Genomic DNA, 18,929 nt, shown 5'->3' with positions numbered 1-18,929 from the left:
TGGTTCAAATCCACTACAGCGGACAGAGTCATGAAAAATATGGAAACAGACCCTTCAGTTCAACTAGTCCACACCAACCATGTTCCCAAACCAAACTCGTCCCACTTGCCTGCATTTAGCCCATATCCCTCCAAACCTTTCCTATTCATGTACTTATCCAAATGTCTTTTAAGTCTTGTAACTGTACCCGCATCCACCACTTCCTCCTGTAGTTCATTCCACAAACAAACAACTTTCTGTGTAAAAAAGTTGCCTCTCATGACCTTTTTAAAACTTTCTTCTCTCACCTTAAAAATAGCCAAGTGCGGTACCCATGAGGACAGCCTCAGCCGTGTTCTTGGGTTCATGTCGCACGACAGGTGACATTATACAGTCTCACTCTCACATAAACACACACACATACACATACTCACACAGACCGTCTCTCATACACACACTCTCTCTCTCACACACACACACTCTCACACAAACACACCCATTTACACACACTTTCTCTCTCACACACACACACACATTCTCCCTCAAACACACACACAAACTCTCTCCCTCCCTCACATGCACACACCACACACACCACACACACACTCTCTCTCTCTCCCACACACACAACACACACACATACACACATGCGCACTCGCACAAACACAAAAAAATCAATGGTGTGAATTTGTATTTGCAGATTTATAATTGCAGATCCATTCTATTTTGTTCAAAGAAGCACACAATCTGTCGACAGTCAATGTAGTACTTTACAAATTCCTTCGAGCATGGATCAGTACTTAGAGCGACAATGTTGTGGCCATTACGGAGACTTGGATATCACAGGGGTTGGAATGGTTGTTGGATGTTCCGGGGTTTAGATGTTTCAAAAGAAATAGGGAGGGAGGTAAAAGAGGTGGGGGAGTGACATTGCTAATCAGGGATGGTATCACAGCTGCAGAAAGGGAGGTCGTCGAGGAAGGTTTGTCTACTAAGTCAGTACAGGTGGAAGTCAGAAACAGGAAAGGAGCAGTCACTTTATTGGGAGTTTTGTTTAGACCCCCCAGTAGCAACAGAGACACTGAGGAACAGATTGGGAGGCAGATTTTGGAAAGGTGCAAAAGTAATAGGGTTGTTGTTATGGGTGACTTCAACTTCCCTTTTATCGACTGGAACGTCTTAAGTGCAAATAGTTTGGATGGAGCAGATTTTGTCAGGTGTGTCCAGGAAGGATTCCTGACTCAATATGTAGATAGGCCAAGTAGAGGGGAGGCCATATTGGATTTGGCGCTTGGCAACGAACCAGGCCAGGTGTCAGATCTCTCGGTGGGAGAGCATTTCGGTGATAGTGATCACAACTCCCTGACCTTTACTATAGTCATGGAGAGGGATAGGAGCAGACAGTATTGGAAAGTATTTAATTGGGAGAGGGGGAATTACAAAGCTATTAGGCAGGAACTATGGAGCATAAATTGGGAACAGATCTTCTCAGGGAAATGCATGGCAGAAATGCGGAGGTTGTTTAGGGAGCACTTGCTGCAAGTGCTAGATAGGTTTGTCCCACTGAGGCAAGGAAAGGATGGTAAGGTGAAGGAACCTTGGATAACAAGACATGTGGAACATCTAGTCTAGAGGAAGAAGGAAGCTTACTTAAAGTTGAGGAAGCAAGGATCAGACAGGGCTCTAGAGGGTTGCAAGGTAGCTAGGAAGGAACTGAAGAATGGACTTAGGAGAGCTAGAAGGGGGCATGAAAAAGCCTTGGCGGGTAGGATTAAGGAAAACCCCAAGGTCTTCTATACTTATGTAAGGAGCAAGAGGATGGCCAGCGTGAGGGATAGTGGAGGGAACATGTGTCTAGAGTCAGACGAGTTGGGGAGGTCCCTAACTTGCTTCTGTATTCACCAGTGAGAGGGACCTTGTCATTTGTGAGGACAGTGTGAAACAGGCTGATATTAGGAAGGAGGATGTGCTAGAAATTTTGAAAAACGTGAGGCAGATGGGATATACCCAAGGTTTCTATAGGAAGTGAAAGAGATTGCAGCACTTTTGGTGATGATCTTTGCATCCTCACTGTCCAGTGGAGTAGTACCAGATGATTGGAGGGTGGCAAATGTTATTCTTTTGTTCAAGAAAGGGAATAGGGAAAACCCTGGGAATTACAGATCAGTCAGTCTTACTTCTGTGGTGGGCAAATTATTGGAGAGGATTCTGACAGACAGTATTTATGATTATTTGGAAAAGCATAGTTTGATTAGAGATAGTCAGCATGGCTTTGAGAGGGGCAGGTCATGGCTCACAAGCCTTATTAAATTCTTTGAGGATATGACAAAACCCATGCTGAAGGTAGAGCAGTGGATGTGATGTGTATGGATTTTAGCAAGGCATTTGATAAGGTTCCCCATCATAGGCTCATTCAGAAAGTAAGGAGCCATGGGATTCAGGGAAATTTGACTGTCTGGATACAGAATTGGCTGCCCAATAGAAGATGGAAGGTGGTAGCAGATGGAAAATATTCAGCTTGGAGCTCGGTGACCAGTGGTGTTCCGCAGGGATCTGTTCTGGGACCTCTGATCTTTGTGATCTTTATAAATGACTTGGATGAGGAAGTGGAAGGGTGGGTTAGTAAGTTTACCAATGACACGGAGGTTAGTGGGGTTGTGGATAGTGTGGAGGGCTGTTGTAGGTTGCATTGAGACATTGACAGGATGCAGAGCTGGGCAAAGAAATGACAGATGGAATTCAACCCGGAAAAGTGTGAAATGATTCATTTTGGAAGGTTGAATTTGAATGCAGAATACAGGGTTAATGGCGGGATTCTTGGCAGTGTGGAGGAACAGAGGGGTCTTGGGGTCCACGTCCATAGATCCCTCAAAGTTGCCACCTAAGTTGATAGATTTGTTAAGAAGGTGTATGGTGTGCTGGCTTTCATTAGCAGGGGGATTGAGTTTAAGAGCCACGAGGTTATGCAGTTCTATGGAACCCTCATTAGTCCACACTTGGAAAATTGTGTTCAGTTCTGGTCGCCTCATTATAGGAAAGATGTGGAAGCTTTAGAGAGGGTGCAGAGGAGATTTACCAGGATGCTGCCTGGACTGGAGGGCAGGTCTTATGAGGAAAGGTTGAGGGAGCTAGGGCTTTTTTTATTGGAGCGAAGAAGGATGAGAGGTGACTTTAGATAGAGGTGTACAAGATGAGAGGCATAGGTAGAGTGGATAGCCAGAGACTTTTTCTCAGGGCAGAAATGGCTATCACGAGGGGACATAATTTTATGGTGATTGGAGGAAGGTATAGGGGAGATTTCAGAGGTAGGTTCTTTACACAGAGAGTTGTGGGTGCGTGGAATACACTGCCAGCAGTGGTAGTAGAGTCAGATACATTAGGGACATTTAAGCGAATCTTGGATAGGCACATGGATGATAGTAAAATGAAGGGTATGCAGGTTAGTTTCATCTTAGACTAGGATAATAGGTCGGCACAACATTGTGGGCCAAAGGGCCTTTTCTTGTGCTGCACTGTTCTATGTTCTATGTGTTGCATTCCAGATGTAATTTGATTGGTTAAATTACCGAATTTAACTTTCTTTATTCATCCACTGTAGTTAAACTACAACAAAAGAGGAAATTGGAATAACTTAACTCTTGGAAAACTTAACAGAACAATAGATACAGTAACTGTTACTAATTAATTGTTCCATATAGTAACATCCCTGCAAAACACTCTTGGCAAAAGGCAAATTCAGAACACAGATTGTCTCACATACAATTCCTGTAGCAGGCAGAGAACCCCCTGATTTTGGCCATAACCGAGAAAGGGAAAAAATGGCTTTCACTTCTTCAAGATCCCAACAGCAACTGATGAAAGCTAAACGTAAAAATTCCTTGTTCTGTTGGAGTCTGACTACATCCACTCAGGCTGCTTCTATTATTCCAACTTTAGAAAAAAACTCAAGGCCTCACAAGCTGTTTATTCTAGTAGTTGTGGTAGACTGCTTGGTACTTCTGCATTAAAATCTTTCTTCAAAAAAGAAAGGACAAAATAACCTCTTAAAGCCACAGCATTGTCACAGTAGTAATAGTTGAAAAATCATTTTCTGGATTCTAATCCTAGATTAGAAAACTGCCAATGTAAAACCCCTATTCCAAAAGGAAAGGAGGAAAAAAGAAACAGGTATCTGTAGGCCAGTTAGTTTGACATCTATTATTGGAAAAATATTAAAGATGGTTATAAAAGATGTTATAGCAGAGCACTTGGAAACACATAATATAATCAAGGAGAATCAGCATGGTTACATGGAGGGGAAATCATGCTTGACAAATTTATTAGAATTTTTTGAAGAGGTAGCATGCAGGATAGATAAATAGAACATACTTGGATTTCTAAAGGCCATTTGATAAGGTGCCATTAGGCTATTTAATAAGGTAAGAGGCCTAGGTGTCGGTATAGTATACTAGGATGGATTGTCTAACTAATAGAAGACAGAGTTGGGATCATTTTCAGGGTGGCAAACTGTTAATGATTGCAGCACTGTCAAGATTAGTGTGGGGACCACAATTATTTACAATATACATTAATGACTTGGATGCGGGAAGTGAATTTACTTTTACCAAGTTTGCATTTGACACAAAAATAGGTGAGTGGCAAGTGGTGAGGATAACAGAGAGATTGCAGTGGAATGCACAGGTTAAGAGAGTGGGTCAAGATTTGGCAGGTAAAACACAATGTGCAAAAATGTGATTTTTATGTACTTTGCCAAGATGAATGGAGCAGCTGAATACTATTTAAATGGAGAAATGCAGAGTGACTTGGTGGGTCCTCATTTATAAATCAAAAGCTAGCATACAAATCCAGTGAGTAATGGGGAAGACAAATGGAATGTTGGCTTTTATTTCAAAGGGACTGAAGTATAAAAATGGGAAAGTCTTGTTAAAACAATACAAGACAGTAGTCAGACCACACCTGGAATATTGTGAACAGTTTGGGTCTCCTTATCTAAGGCAAGACAGACTGGTATTAGCAGCAGAGAAAGTTCACTAGGTTGATCCCAAGCATGATGGGATTTTCTGATGTGGAGAGTTGTGTAATTTGTACTCATGGGAATTTAGAGAATAAGCAGAGACGTTATTGAAACATATATGATTCTTAGGACTTTTGCTAGAGTAGATATTAAAGGTTGTTTTTCCTTGTGGGACAGTCTAAGACCAGGGGCATAAATGGGGTCACAGAGATGAGAAAGATTTTCTCTCACACAGTGTAGTAAATCTGTGGAATTCTTTACTGCAGAGGCTGTGAAGGCTGGCTTGTGGAGAAGTTATGAAGGAGAAGGCTCCAGATTCCTGGAGCATTGGGACTGGTCCGGAGGAGGTGAGACCAGTACAAACTGGACAGGACCAAGACTGATGCTGAAGGGAGAGTATTTGCTAGAGTGGTTGGGGAAGATTTAAACTAAATTGGCAGGGAGATGGCATCCTATACAAGGACTCAGAGGAAGAGGAATCAAGGACAAGAACAAAAGACAGAAAAGGGAATAGGGAAGTGATAGGCAGAATCAAACAAAACCATAGTAAAATATAGTGGGAATGGGACAAGGAACATTAAAAAGAGAAGCCTTATGGTTTTTTGCCTGAACACGTGGAGCATTTGAAATAAAGTGGATGAATTAATCATAAAATGTAAATGGGTATTATATAGTTGAGATTACAGAGACACAGCTGCAGAGTGAGTTGGTTATGATTGAATATTCACTGGAGTTTAAAAAATAAGGGAGATCTCACAAAAACTTATAAAATTCGAACAGAACTACATGGGTTAGATACAGGAAGGATGTTCCTAATGATGGGAGGGTCCAAAACCGGAGGTCAAAATTTAAGGATAAAGAGTAAACCTTTTAGGATTGAGATGAGGAGAAGTTTCTTCACGCAAAAATCTGTGGAATTCACTGCCACAGAAATTGGTTGAGGCCAAAACATGCGTTTTCAAGATATAGTTAGATATAGCTCTCATGGCTATAGGGATCAAGAGATATAGGGGGAGGGCAGGACTAGGGTACTGAGCATGATGGTCAGCCATGATCATATCAAGTTGAATGGCCTACTGCTGCTCCTATCTTCTGTGTTTCTATGTGTCTATGTAGACAGATTTCTAATCAGATAAGGAACCAAGGTTATGGACAAAAGCTAGGAAAGCGTTGAAGATTATCAGATTAGTCATTTTCCCATTGAATGGCAGAGCAGACTCGATAGAGCGAATAACCTTCTACCCTTTATGGTCCCACAGTCTAACCAGTCCTGAACAATAAATCAGCCAGGAGTGTTTAGACTAAGGAAAGAAAGAGACTAATAAATCCAATTTGTCACACTCCTTACTGAATTGTTCTTGTTCATTACTTTGATGATGGACCTGCCCGATTCGTTGGCAGCTCATGAGGCCAGTACTTCCACCTATGGAGGAAAAGAAGTCCCTCTCTCAGCTCATTAATGCCACTGAAACAACTCCACAAAGGCCAGTATCCCATTACCAAGTCACACTTTATCCACACGTGGAAAGTTTTTAACACTGATCCAGCTCCCTCGGAGCCAGCTCCCAAAGTGTCAAAATGTCTGACACTCCTGTTCTTATTTGTCAGCTAGGGCTCACCTGATTGGACCAGATTAACAGCCCCAATCAGGGAACTCATATTCTATGAGGTCCACCTGGCTGACCTCATTAAAATCACTACAGCCACTGGTAACCCATAGTGGCTATAGGATAGTCTTGTTTAGCTTTGGTTGGTTTGGGACCGACATCTCGCCTGGGGAGAACAGGAGGTGATGGTGAGCACTGTAATATATAAAGGTTCACACTGCTGGTGAGAAAGCAAAATGGAGAAGAGAAAAGCTAGTATAAAATGAGACTGGCAGTTAACCCAAAATTAATTCCTGAAGTCTTGGGTAGAAATGGAAATGATAAAATGGCATTAAATATGGAGACATGCTGCTTATGGAATAAAATGGGAATTACATGTGGAGGTAGAGTGCACAGTTGAGGTATAAGTTGAATGCTTTACATCATCTTAATGAAAAAAATACTAATCTGTCACTCTAAAAAAAGAGGAAATTCAGTCTCTAAATCCATTTAAAATAGGTCATGAGGAGGTATTGCATTTCACAAGGTGCTGGACCTGGACAAAATGGATAAGGATCCAGCAGAAAGTGAAAATGGAATTCCCTCTGCCCCTCTTGTAAAATTAAGTCCTGTGATTCTGCGAAGGTATTTCTCAAAACTGACTTATTACATCAATCTTTTGGCTATCTGACTGAATGATATAAAGCTTCTAATCAATGAAGGAACTGAAGTGTTAGATGCTTATTGGCCAAAAAGCTGCACACTTTCCTGGTTACATGTAAAAAGGTCCAATTTCCAATGCAGCATTCCAAGGGACCTGCACATAACGCAAAAATTCACACAGAAACCCACAAAGAGGATTAGTGCAGAAATCACATTTCTCTTTTATAGCACTAACCACCATTAGGGAAGATTAAAATGTTAAGCAATGGGTCAGGAGTGGTAGTCAGGTCAGGGACTTGTCAAGACTGGTTGGTTGGTAGCAGGGTGGACAGGCTTAATCAGGTCAGTTCAGAGATAATTGAGTGTTCAGGGCTTAGCATGGGTCGGTTGGGTTTGGGATAATCAGGGGTTCAGTAAGTAGTCGGAAGGCTGGGGAAGTGGTCAGGGAGGTAGTTGAGGAGTCAGGTGAGGTGTACAGGGTCTTTGGGGTCTAGGTAAGAGTTGGGGGAATCAGTGAAAGTGATTGTGGTTCTGTCTTCATGAGTTAGACTAAGATTTTTCTGCCCAACATTTCCTGAGTAGCTAGGTCAGTACATTGGAACTGTTCGACAGCTCTGATTTTAATTCAGTGTCTGAAGGAAGACTTTTGCAGAAGTTCCTAGAAAGGCGGAGCATTGCCTTTCAAATGTTGAAACCTCCCAGGAAATTCCTACAGAGGCCAACCCATTGAGATGTCCACAGTCTCCCTCCATGAATCTTGTGTCATACATCCAGTCTCCAATAATCCAGAGATTGCAATGCTTGGACCAATAACCTCTTATGTGGTTTGATGTCATATTTTATAATCAAAAGCTCCTGTTAGGGCTCATATGATGTTGGGTTAGTGTCTCTATCTCCGAACCAGGAGGCCTATGTTCAAATCCCACCTGCTCCAGAGGTGCTCCAGAGGTGTGTTGATTAGGAAATTTCTCTAATGTTTTGGTGAATCACCTTGAAAATTACAATAAAAATTGGTTTTGCTCACATGACATGAATTCTTTTTCACTGTATTTTTTAAAAATTACAACAGCTATGTTTTCCTTTAATGGTGTAGAGAGGGAAAGCAATGTTAATTGTTTACAGACCTGCAATAAATAAGGAATACTGTATTATTTTTCCACCTATGTCAAAGGGAACCATCATCTTAACATCTTTCAATTTTTTCTGCTGCATATGTCATCACCCCCTATTTCACAATCCAGCACCTCACCTATAACAATTAAAATTCTTATTAACCTTTGTTTATGACAGATAACCTGCTTACAACCAGTACTAGCTTTAACATGCCAGACTTTACACTTCCAAAGTCAAACTACAAAGTGTAACTCTTTGGAACAGATGCAAAACAACGTCTGGTGGCAAAAATGAGAATGGAAACAGCAATTGATCTCAGACTGAAATTTACAGGTAATTTAAGACACTCTAATGTCAGCCAATCTTCAAACACATCCAGTTCTCTGCATTCCAACAGGAAGCATGTAGACAGTGACCTTAAAGGTACAGTGGAGAGGCTTAACATGACTTTGTAAATAGGGTACTCTACGTCATCATGGGGAAGTGATACAGAAGTGAAGTTCTTGAGCTGTACATAAGAACTTATAATATTTAAATAAAAAAGGTCATTTTTGCTGACAACAAAGACTACTGCAACAATTATCAACCTCTTTCCCAGAGCCAATGAAGGAGGAATAGCAGAAAAGGGACCGCCTCACTGAGCTGCTAACTTTAACAACTGTGCTTCAGAATTTACACAGTACATTTGCTAACCTTTAAAATATGCAAAGAAAATAAAGACTGCTGTAGAAACTCAGCAGATCATGCAACATCTGTGGAGAAGAAAACAAAGTTAATATTTTGAAATCAAAGACTCTCCTTTGGACTTTTGAACTCCAAATATTAACTCTGGGCAGGACACCAAGGGGGTCTGAACAAAGTGGGCTGCAGTGAGATGTGTGGCAGAATTCCAATGAGGCCGAGTTCGAGGTCAGGAGCGTCTTGTGACATCTTGTAAGCTTTTCACAAGTTGCTCAGTTAATTACTTGCAGGCCAGAGGTGAGTTGCCAATTAAGGAGATTGTTGCCTGTTAAATATCTTGCCGACATCCAAATCACCACATTAATATTCAATTTCCTATCCTACCAACTTGATAAAGAAGCTAGACTTTGAAAAGGCAAGATATGGAAACCACAGTGGGTAATTGGCAGATTCAGCTTGCCACTTTCTCCAATCAACCTATATGTTGAAAACTGGGCACCAACTTCTCACAACCTCCTCCATGGGCACTGACCACTTGTCCACAGACATCAACATCCAGTATGTGCTAGCCCTAACACCCTTCATAGACATCTCCAATCCACTTACAGGATGCATCTGCGCTTCAATGCTGCACCGTCAAGTATCATTGTAATACTGCAGGAAGGGCACCATGCCCACAGGGACATGCACCTAGCTCATGAAGGGTCACCAGACCAAAAATGTTAACTCTGATTTTTCTTCAAAGATGCTGCCAAACCTGCTGAGCTTTTCCAACAACTTCTATTTTTGTTCCAGATTTAAAGCATCCGCAGTTCTTTTGGTTTTTATTTAGCTCATGGACAGGACCAGTCTGCATCTCTGGGCCCTTTGCTCAACAACATAGCTCACTCTGAGCTTGCCTGGATGCTCTCAGTATCACTGCCTTGCATTGCGCTGCCTTTCCATTTTGTGCTTTGCCCCCTCAGTCAGAGATACCAGATTCATGTTACATTTGTCTTGCCTAGCCATCTAGCAGCAGATACAAAGTCAAGAAGCTTGAAATGGCTATCTGGATGTCTCAGTCAAGTCAACGGAGATAATCTTTGATCAGGGGGTCCAGGCACACAAAGTCAAGGACAGCCTCTGATAGCAGTCCAGAGGCTTGGACATAGTCAATCAGTTGTTCAGGGCAGTCAGAGTCTAGATGCTGTCCTCATAGGGGGCCAGAAGCTGAATTTCTGCAGCCACATCCTCCCCACTTTCTGCCCTTTTGTGGGCTGTTTTCCTCCTGAAATGAGAGGCAGGTATTAAGGGAGATGAAAGTGGGTAGCACAAATATTTTTTCTTGCAGTTTAGAAGGTGTCCCAAGCAAGCTAGTAAGCAGTGCAGAGAGCACTGTACAGTAAGGATACAGTAAGGACTGCAGATATTGGAAACTAGAGTCAATAAATGTGGAGCTAGAAAAGCATAGCATCAGAGGAGAAGGAAAGTCAATGTTTTGGGCCAAAACCCTTCGTCAGTGCTGAGAAAGTGTTTCAGTCTGAAATATTGACCTTCCTGCTCCTCGGAGGCTGTCTGACCTTCTGTGCTTTTCCAGCGCAGAGAGCATGCTGGGTTAGTGGTGTTGGGGTTGCGGGTGGGTGACAGTGAGTCAGAAAAGATATTGCAGGCAATACTGAGAGTGGTAGAACATGGGCCTTGGTGGGAGATAGGTACAGTAGCAGAGACAGAGTGAGTGTAAGGTATCAGATAGAAAATATGGCATTTACAACGCTGCATCCACAAGGACATTCAGGTACATGCCCTCAAAGTGCCCTCCTGTCTGCCATTTCCAGGGAATATGTCAAGAGTCATACTGGGCAGCTCCAGACTGACAGTGCTTGTCTGGGTACACAATGGATTTTTGAAGATGGCGTAGATACAATGGATTCTGGTTAATTCTGGTATAGCAGCGAGATGTTCTAGAAACTGTGCGTGGTAGGATGGGGCTAGAATGATGCCATAGGGCATGGTAGGTACCTATTGAAGATGATTGGGAAAGATAAAGTGAGAGAACTTGTCAGGTCTCACAGGAGAAATCTAAAAAATAGTTAGATTCAGCCCTCTACTTCTCTCTCCATAGATGCTGTGAGACCTGATGAATTTCTCCAGCATTCTCTGGGTTTATTTAGATTTCCAGCATCCACAATTTGCTTTTCTTTAAAATATACAAGTTAAATTTCAAGTGGTGTGGTGATTGCTGGAGTGAACATTGCTCATGTACCCCAATCTTCTGGTTGCATATTCCAGGTTGTGACAAATTACTCAGTCTCTTTGGTTCAAGGCAGTACACATAGTTTAATTAGGGAGTGAATCCTTCACTTATTTGAAAGAAATATCAAAACAACGCCTTTGTATGATTTACAATATATTAATTACAACTAATTGGATACAGGTTTTTATTTGCTTTTTGAATCAGCAAACAGAAGCATCCTCTCTGCTTATTCCATTTATTTCTCCTCTCCTCCTCACTTGAAATTGGTGAATTCTTGCACTGGTATTTTGCCTGGATAAATGAGCGGTCAACATGTTGCACATATTCAGCATTGCAGTATCTTTTTTTCAAATTAGTGCATAATTCACCTCCATTTCTCTTCCAGAAATGGGGAGGAATGGTGTTGTAGTGGTAGTGCCACAGGCTAGTAATCCAGAATTCAAGACTAATGGGTTCAAATCCCATGAAAATTTGAATTCAATAAAATCTGCAATTGTTGTCTTAAAAGTCCATCTGGTTTGCTAATATTCTTTACAGAAGGAAATCTAGCCTACATATGATTCCAATTCCACAGCTGACTCTTGACTGCCCTTTGAAATGGCTCAGCATGCAACTCAGTTGTAGGGCAATCAAGAATGAGCAATAAATACTTGCTTTGCCAATGATGCTCCCATCCCAAGAACAAATCTATGGAAATTATGAATGAAGTTCTACTCTTCTCTCTCTTACCTTGTTTATCATCATTGCTTTCTAATTCTTTCTCATATTTCATGTCTCCTGTCTCCTATTATTTCCATCCACCTTCACTATTTTAGTTGCTTAAAATCTATTGTATTTCTAACATTTTCCAGATCTAGTGAAAGCTCATTGATTTGAAACATTAATTTCTACTCTCTCCACTGACTCTGAAGACTCAATTCAGTATTTACAGCTTTTTATAATTTTATTTCAGATTTCTAGCATCCACAGTATATTTTTTCTAGGTTTAGATCTTGTTATGGTTTATTTAATAACCTGAGATATCACATTGAGTTCAATCCTACAGCTGAGCCATTGGGAACACACTGGAGCAAAGAAAATTTCGCTGTTACCTTTCTTAAAGTCAGCATATATATTCAGTTATAGAGATATACAGCATGAAAACAGACCCTTCGGTCCAACTCATCCATGCCAACCAGATATCCTAAATTAATCTAGTCCCATTTGCCAGCATTTGGTCCATATCACTCTAAAACCTTCCAATTCATACACCTATCCAGATGCCTTTTAAATGTTATAACTGTACCAGTCTCCATCACTTCTTCAGGCAGCTCATTCCATAAATGCTCCACTTTCTGTGCCTTTAAATCTTTCCCCTCTCACCTTAAACTTATGGCCTCTAGTTTTGGACTCCCCCACCCTGTGGAAAAGATCTTGTCTATTTACACTATCCATGCCTTTCATGATTGTACAAACCTCTATGAGGTCAGCTCTCAGCCTGTGATGCTTCAGGGAAAGTAGCCCCAGACCATTCAGTCTGTCCCAAGGCTCAAAGTCCTCTAACACTGGCATTCCCTCAGTTTCTCAATCTTACTTTGCTGTACAGATTGAATGGTAGAACACTGCTTTTTGACAAGCTTATTACACAAGTTATTTAACCGGTTACATACAAATAGCTTAATCAGAGTTAAAAAGGATAACCTGAGGCTGGTTCAATTACAATATTTAAAAGACTTCTGGATGGATATATGAATAATAAGTGTTAGAGGGACATGGACCACATGCTGGCAAATGGGACTAGATTTATTTAGGATATCTGGTTGGCATGGTCCATGCTGTACAGCTCTATGACTATGACTCTAAATTGGTTTCATTTTGAACAGCTACAGAAGTTGAATGTTAATTGGAAAATTTTACACAGAGTGTGGTTCAAGTGTGGAATGAACTTTCTGAGGAAGTGGTGGATGTGGGTACAATTACAACATTTAAAAGACTTTTGGATAAGACATGAAAAGTAAGGTTTGAAGGGATATGGGCCAGGAGCAGGCAGGTGGGACTAGTTTAGTTTGCGATTATGTTTGGCATGGACTGGTTGGACCAAAGAGTCTGTTTCCATTCTGTATGACTCTATGACTGGGAGCTGATTCATATAGAAAATTGCATTGTGGATTTTGTCTATTTAAGGCTAATGCACATGCATGGGCCAACAAAGGACATCTGCTAGAAAGAGATAATAAAGGTATTCAAGTTAGCTGCTTGAGTAAATGAAATGCTAAATGTTTCTGTCCCACAGACGTCACAGGAGTCACTGCAGATCTAATGGACAGAACTTGATGGAAGTTAGAATTTGAGCTACAAAGTTTTGAATAAAGTTACAGGTGGAAGATGGGAGACTAGCTAGAAGACATTGAACTAGTCAGTCTAGTTCAGTTGAAAGTAACAATAGTGGAGAAGATTTCAGCACGAAATCAAGTGCAATATATATGAATTTGATAAATTTTACTGAGGTACAGTTTTTATTGTCATAGAGGGGTATGGAGCCAGAAGTTAAGTTCAGAGTCAAATAAGCAGCAAAGTTGCCTGATTCAGCATCAATGGTTAAGGAACAGAGTTTGTGACATGTCAAAGACAATATCTGCCTTTTGAATGTTTAATCAAAGGAAATATTGCTCATTTAGGACAACTCTAGACAGAGTTGGAGAGAGGTGGTGACATATATGATTGAAATTTAGCTTGCAGTATGAAACTTGATGTCGTATTTTTAGGTGATGTTTCCAAGGGGCAGCAAATAGATGAGAAATAGAGGAAAAACCCACCTAGCTGAGTATCAGAGGAGATATATTGGAGGAAGATGATGCAGTCAACTGTGCCAAAGATCATGAATATGTCTAGGAACAATAAGGTGGAATAATGCACTATGATTGCAGTCACTGTAGTTTGTCATTTTGATTAGAGTTGCTCCAATACTGTAGTAGGGTTGAAAACAAGATTGGAAGGCTTGTTGGCAGATTTGAAAGGTTGGGATAGACAACCTGAGAATATTTTATCTTGTATTAAGTATGCAAAAATGCAAATAAGTATGACGACTTTAAAGCTAACAGATATTTTACAGTGGAAAAAAGAAAACATATTTATTAGAAACAAGTGCATGTCATTCAACCCCCTCAATTTCACCATTCAATTAAATCAGGATTGATCTGAAAATTAACTCCATGTCTATATCCCTTAAAATGTTCTGCTCACAAAAATTGCTCTATCGCATTTCTTAAATTTTCATTTGACCTCACCACAACCAGTTTTTGAAGGAGAGATTTCCAGTTTTCAACTACGATTTGGATGAAGAAAGGTTTTTGATACTATCCCTGAATATCCTACTTGTATTTTTAAGAGAATGGGAAATTAAACTATTCCAATTCTTTATAAAATCTGTGGTAGGTTACAACATACCTGTTAGATGAGTGACTGATAAATACTAATCTAAAGGCCAAGAAAAGCAATATAATTTTCTTGCATGTGACACACTTACTGCAGACTCTCACATGGTTATGAGTCAGCTGCGAGGGCTTATAGCAATAGAACTGAAGAAGGGTCCCGAACCGAAATGTCAACTTTCCTACTCCTCTGATACTGCCTGGCCTGCTGTGTTCCTCCAGCTCCACACTGTGTTAACTCTGACTCCAGTATCGGCAGTTCTTACTATCTCTGAGAGGCCATGGTTCTCCCTGTGTTTATCTCACTGTCAAGAGGTAAAACCACAAGATAAAAGGTAATCTGCTCCACCCATTCTAGTCCTACAGCATCTTCACGCACAAAATAACTTAGACAACAACTTATAACAGCAGTACAAATCAAAAGGTTATCCTTCTTTTCACAACACCCACACAAAAATATTAACAAAGATTATCATTGGTAACTTTGGTTTCTGGTGTTTGACAATTCTATGTTTTCTGAAAAAGGTAGGGAGGAAATAAAGTTCCACATCTTAACATGCTGATAGCAGGGAAGACACTTGAGTATAGTTGATGCAGTTGCTCATGGCGCACACAAATTCAACTTATCTTTTCACAAAAAAAACCACAGTCCTCTGTTGAAAACCTTTCTATTAAAGTGAAGAGTAGAATCCTGCACAGGATGGTTGATTGTAGTCGGCCTCTCCCCATGTGAATGGAATGAGAAACACGATTGTGTTGAATCAGCCCATGTTTGCAAAAGTCAGAACAGTTGCAAACCTCAGAACAGTATATCCACCATTAATGGTGATTCTGTTGTTATAAATCATTTTTTTAAATAATCCACACTGTGCTTAGAATTACATCAGAAACCAATTTAAGATCATCAGTTGGGCTCACAGCATGATGCATTTGTATGTGCTGGAAGCAATGTATATTAATATGCAGGACCCTGTTTTATGTAGGCAAGAGGAATGTCCTATGTCCATTGCACCTTTATCATGGAAAACTAAAAAAAAAAAGAGTCATGCAAAAGCCAATTTCTGCTGCATTCCTATGGTAGCTCCCTGACAATAATTACCTGTCTTGTCTGAGAACTAAGATTGACAGTTAACTGTTCTTGATGTATATCCATGTCAATGATGGTTCAACCAATCAGTACCCTCTTCTCATTCTACATAAATTGGCATCACTGTCTTTCAAGTTTGTTTCTTGTCTCCTTATCCTGATGAGGAGTGCAAGAAAAAAATGTTTTGATTTATTTGATTCTTTGTAACAGAATAGTTAGTTGTCATGAATATCTGTTAGATTCTTCAATAGCACAGAAATTATACACAGTTTCTTATGTCAAGGAAATAAAATATGAATTGCCTGATGAGAAAACCTGCATCAAGTAAAACATCCATATGGAGGAAAATTTTCACCAGTTGAGTAATAATTTTTTCACTGGCTAGATATCATTGTATACTTACTTTACGTCTGGGCGTTCAGGTCCATAGATCCCTGAAAGTGGCAACACAGGTGGATAAGGTGGTCAAGAAGGCATATAGCTCTTGCCTTCTTTGGCTGGGGCATCGAATATTACAGATGGCAAATTATGTTACAGCTGTACAAAACTTTAGTTAGGCCACATTTGGAATTTTGCATGCATTTCTGGTTGCCACACTATCCGAAGGATGTAGATGCTTTGAAGAGAGTGCAGAGAAGGTTTACCAGGATGTTGCCTCATCTAGAGGATTTTAGTTATGAGAAGAAGTTGGATTGTTTTCACTGGAAAGATGGAGGCTGAGCGGTGACCAGATAGAGCTCTACACAATTATGAGAGGCCTAGATAGGGTGGATAGTCAGAGGCTTTTTCCCAGGGTGGAAAGGTCAACTAGAAGAGGGCACAGATTCAAGGTGAGAGGGGGCAAGTTTAGGGGAGACATGCAGGGAAAATTTTTCACGTGGAGGGTGTTGGATACCAGGAACACACTGCCAGTGGAGGTGGTGGAAGCAGGCATGTTAGCAACATTTAAGGCATATCTTGATAAACACATGAACAGGAGGCAATCAGACGGATAGATAGCATGTATGGGCAATAAGTAGCAGGTCTAAATTAGTGGATTAGGAATCCACTCAGGCTTGGTGGCCAAAGAGACTGTTCCTGTGCTGTATTGTATCGTATTGTATTGAGGCCAATTCCACCATTGCTGTCTTGAGTTCCTCGCATCTGACTACCATTACTCTTTACTCAACATTGCTCCCACCTTATTACTATTGCTGCTAAAACATGCAACAACACATCCAATAGGATCAGTGGTGCGCACACTCATTCTGATCCAGAGGTACATCACTCAAAAGAGATGCTCATTTGAAACAAGCATTAAGGCTTTTGCAAATACAAAAAGTTTTATCCATGTTTGATACTCCTTTTGTGGCCTGTGCATTCAGGAAAACCAGGTCCACATAGGTACCTCTGAAAAGGTGTGAAATATGGGAACTAGGTTGCCATATTTCCATATTTGAAATTGACTTAGGTGATTGTAGACCCATAATTCCTTCTTTAATCCCCTGTAAGGTGAAAGGACCCAATATCAGATGTAGAAGATGTCATGTACAATCATTTAATAATGGTTATCAATGCGGATTCAGGAAAGATTCTGCCTAGCCAATGTCATAACTTTTTGGAAGTGCCATTTCAAGGAGACGTTGGTAACCCTTTCAATGTGTTGAACCCAGACTATTAGATGCTACTTTACAATGTTTTTCATGAAAGTCTGTAGGCAGATTCTGACCTAGTATTCTAGGCAGGAATAAGCCACATGAGGAGTTAAAGTCTTGCTACAAACATGCAAAAATCTCATGAATATGACGCACAGTTGGATCCTTTATAAATTATAACAACACAAAATGGAAGCCAGGATCCTGGAACACAAAATAAACTTGGCTCAAGAGTCTTCAGGTTACAATGTTAAAGAAAGATTCAGGAGATGCAAGACTCAAATCAGTGGAGTTTGGGTGTTCTTGAATATGTTGGAGAATTGGAGGTCGGTGTTAACTTGTCATATTTATTATTAGTTAGTTTTGGGGAGAAAAAGTGTTGGTAGTTACTTCAGGGAGGGAGGTATTACTGGTATTATGATTTGCTATGATAGGAGCCAAAATAATATCCTCTCATGAGCCTGTAGAGTTGATTTTGTCATTGCTTGTGCACAGTAATTTTGTATTAAGAGGCAGAGATTCATCTCACTAGGTTGCCATCCCTTTACCTCTCAAGACAAATTTCCATGCAGGATCTTTGAATGGGAACCACCTGACAATTTGCCAGTAATGTATGTAAGTTACTTGAAAGTGACATTCTTTCAACAAACATATTTTTCCACCATTTATGCCAACACATTGGTGGTTCAAACAGCCACCAAAATGAAGTGATTAACCACAGTTTCTAGAAGAGAGTGGTTTACATTGTGCATTTAAAGGGCAATGTAGTTTGATTGGGAGGAATATTTTCAGGCTATTTGTATTCTCTGTTTGCCATTAAGGAGTCTTTTGTGCCAATTTGTTTATTTCTTTTACTGTTTTATGGTCATTTTGTTTTACAGGAATGCAGAAATAGCATTTCATCAATTGAAGTGATATTTGGCGAAGAAAGTAAGCAACAAAAGGTCAGCAAGCAGCAAGTTGTATTTGCAGACTTTGACGTACCTTTCTCATCAAGACAATTGCCTTGGCTTGCTCAGGATTAGAAGGACACCAGCTGCAAAACTTTATCATCTGCATCATACATATCTTCCACCAACTTGCTACATAAAGATGGCACTGGCATTGTTTGCCAAGACTATCACTGCCTGCATTTCTGTTTGCACTAATTCGCAACTAGCAGCATGATGTGTTGCACATGTATGTAACAAACAGGTGATAGAAACAAGTCAGTATGGCAAGTAAATTCAATTTATTCAATGTACTATGTTGGTGTAATAAAGCAAAGAACTACGGATGCTGAAAATCTGAAACCAAAACAGAAAGTGCTGGATAAACTCAGCAGGTCTGGTAGTAACTGTAGAGGGAAAGCAGAAATAACATTTCAATCTCAGTAACCTTTCATCAGAATGAAAACAGCGGGGAAAGGGTGGTATTTATGCTGATGACACAGGGTGGGGTTCGGTGTGTGGGGTGAAGGGCACAGGAATGAATAGAATACATGGAGACCGTGCTAAAAGAGGGAGAGAGAAAAGCAAGAAAAAGGAGAG

General features: G+C 40.5%; 1 protein-coding gene across 2 annotated transcripts in view; it reads right to left on the bottom strand.

The window, feature by feature from the left end:
• The window catches only part of LOC109916805 (alpha-1,3-mannosyl-glycoprotein 4-beta-N-acetylglucosaminyltransferase B-like), a 224,421-nt gene that overhangs the window by 190,905 nt on the left and 14,587 nt on the right, over positions 1–18,929 (bottom strand). Inside the window, exon 1 of one of the 2 annotated variants that reach the window (XM_048603778.1) lies at positions 15,779–15,862. The exons of the other annotated variant lie outside the window; for it this stretch is intronic. The gene's annotated coding sequence lies outside the window, so the exon portion shown is untranslated. Of the gene's footprint in view, positions 1–15,778; positions 15,863–18,929 lie in introns of those variants that run through there. 2 annotated transcript variants of the gene reach the window in all.

Source organism: Rhincodon typus, chromosome 1 (assembly GCF_021869965.1).
Source record: "Rhincodon typus isolate 14 chromosome 1, sRhiTyp1.1, whole genome shotgun sequence".
In the NCBI taxonomy this organism is placed as follows: Eukaryota; Metazoa; Chordata; class Chondrichthyes; order Orectolobiformes; family Rhincodontidae; genus Rhincodon; species Rhincodon typus.
The sequence above is the reverse complement of the archived record's forward strand: the minus strand, read 5'-3'. Positions and strand labels throughout refer to the sequence as shown.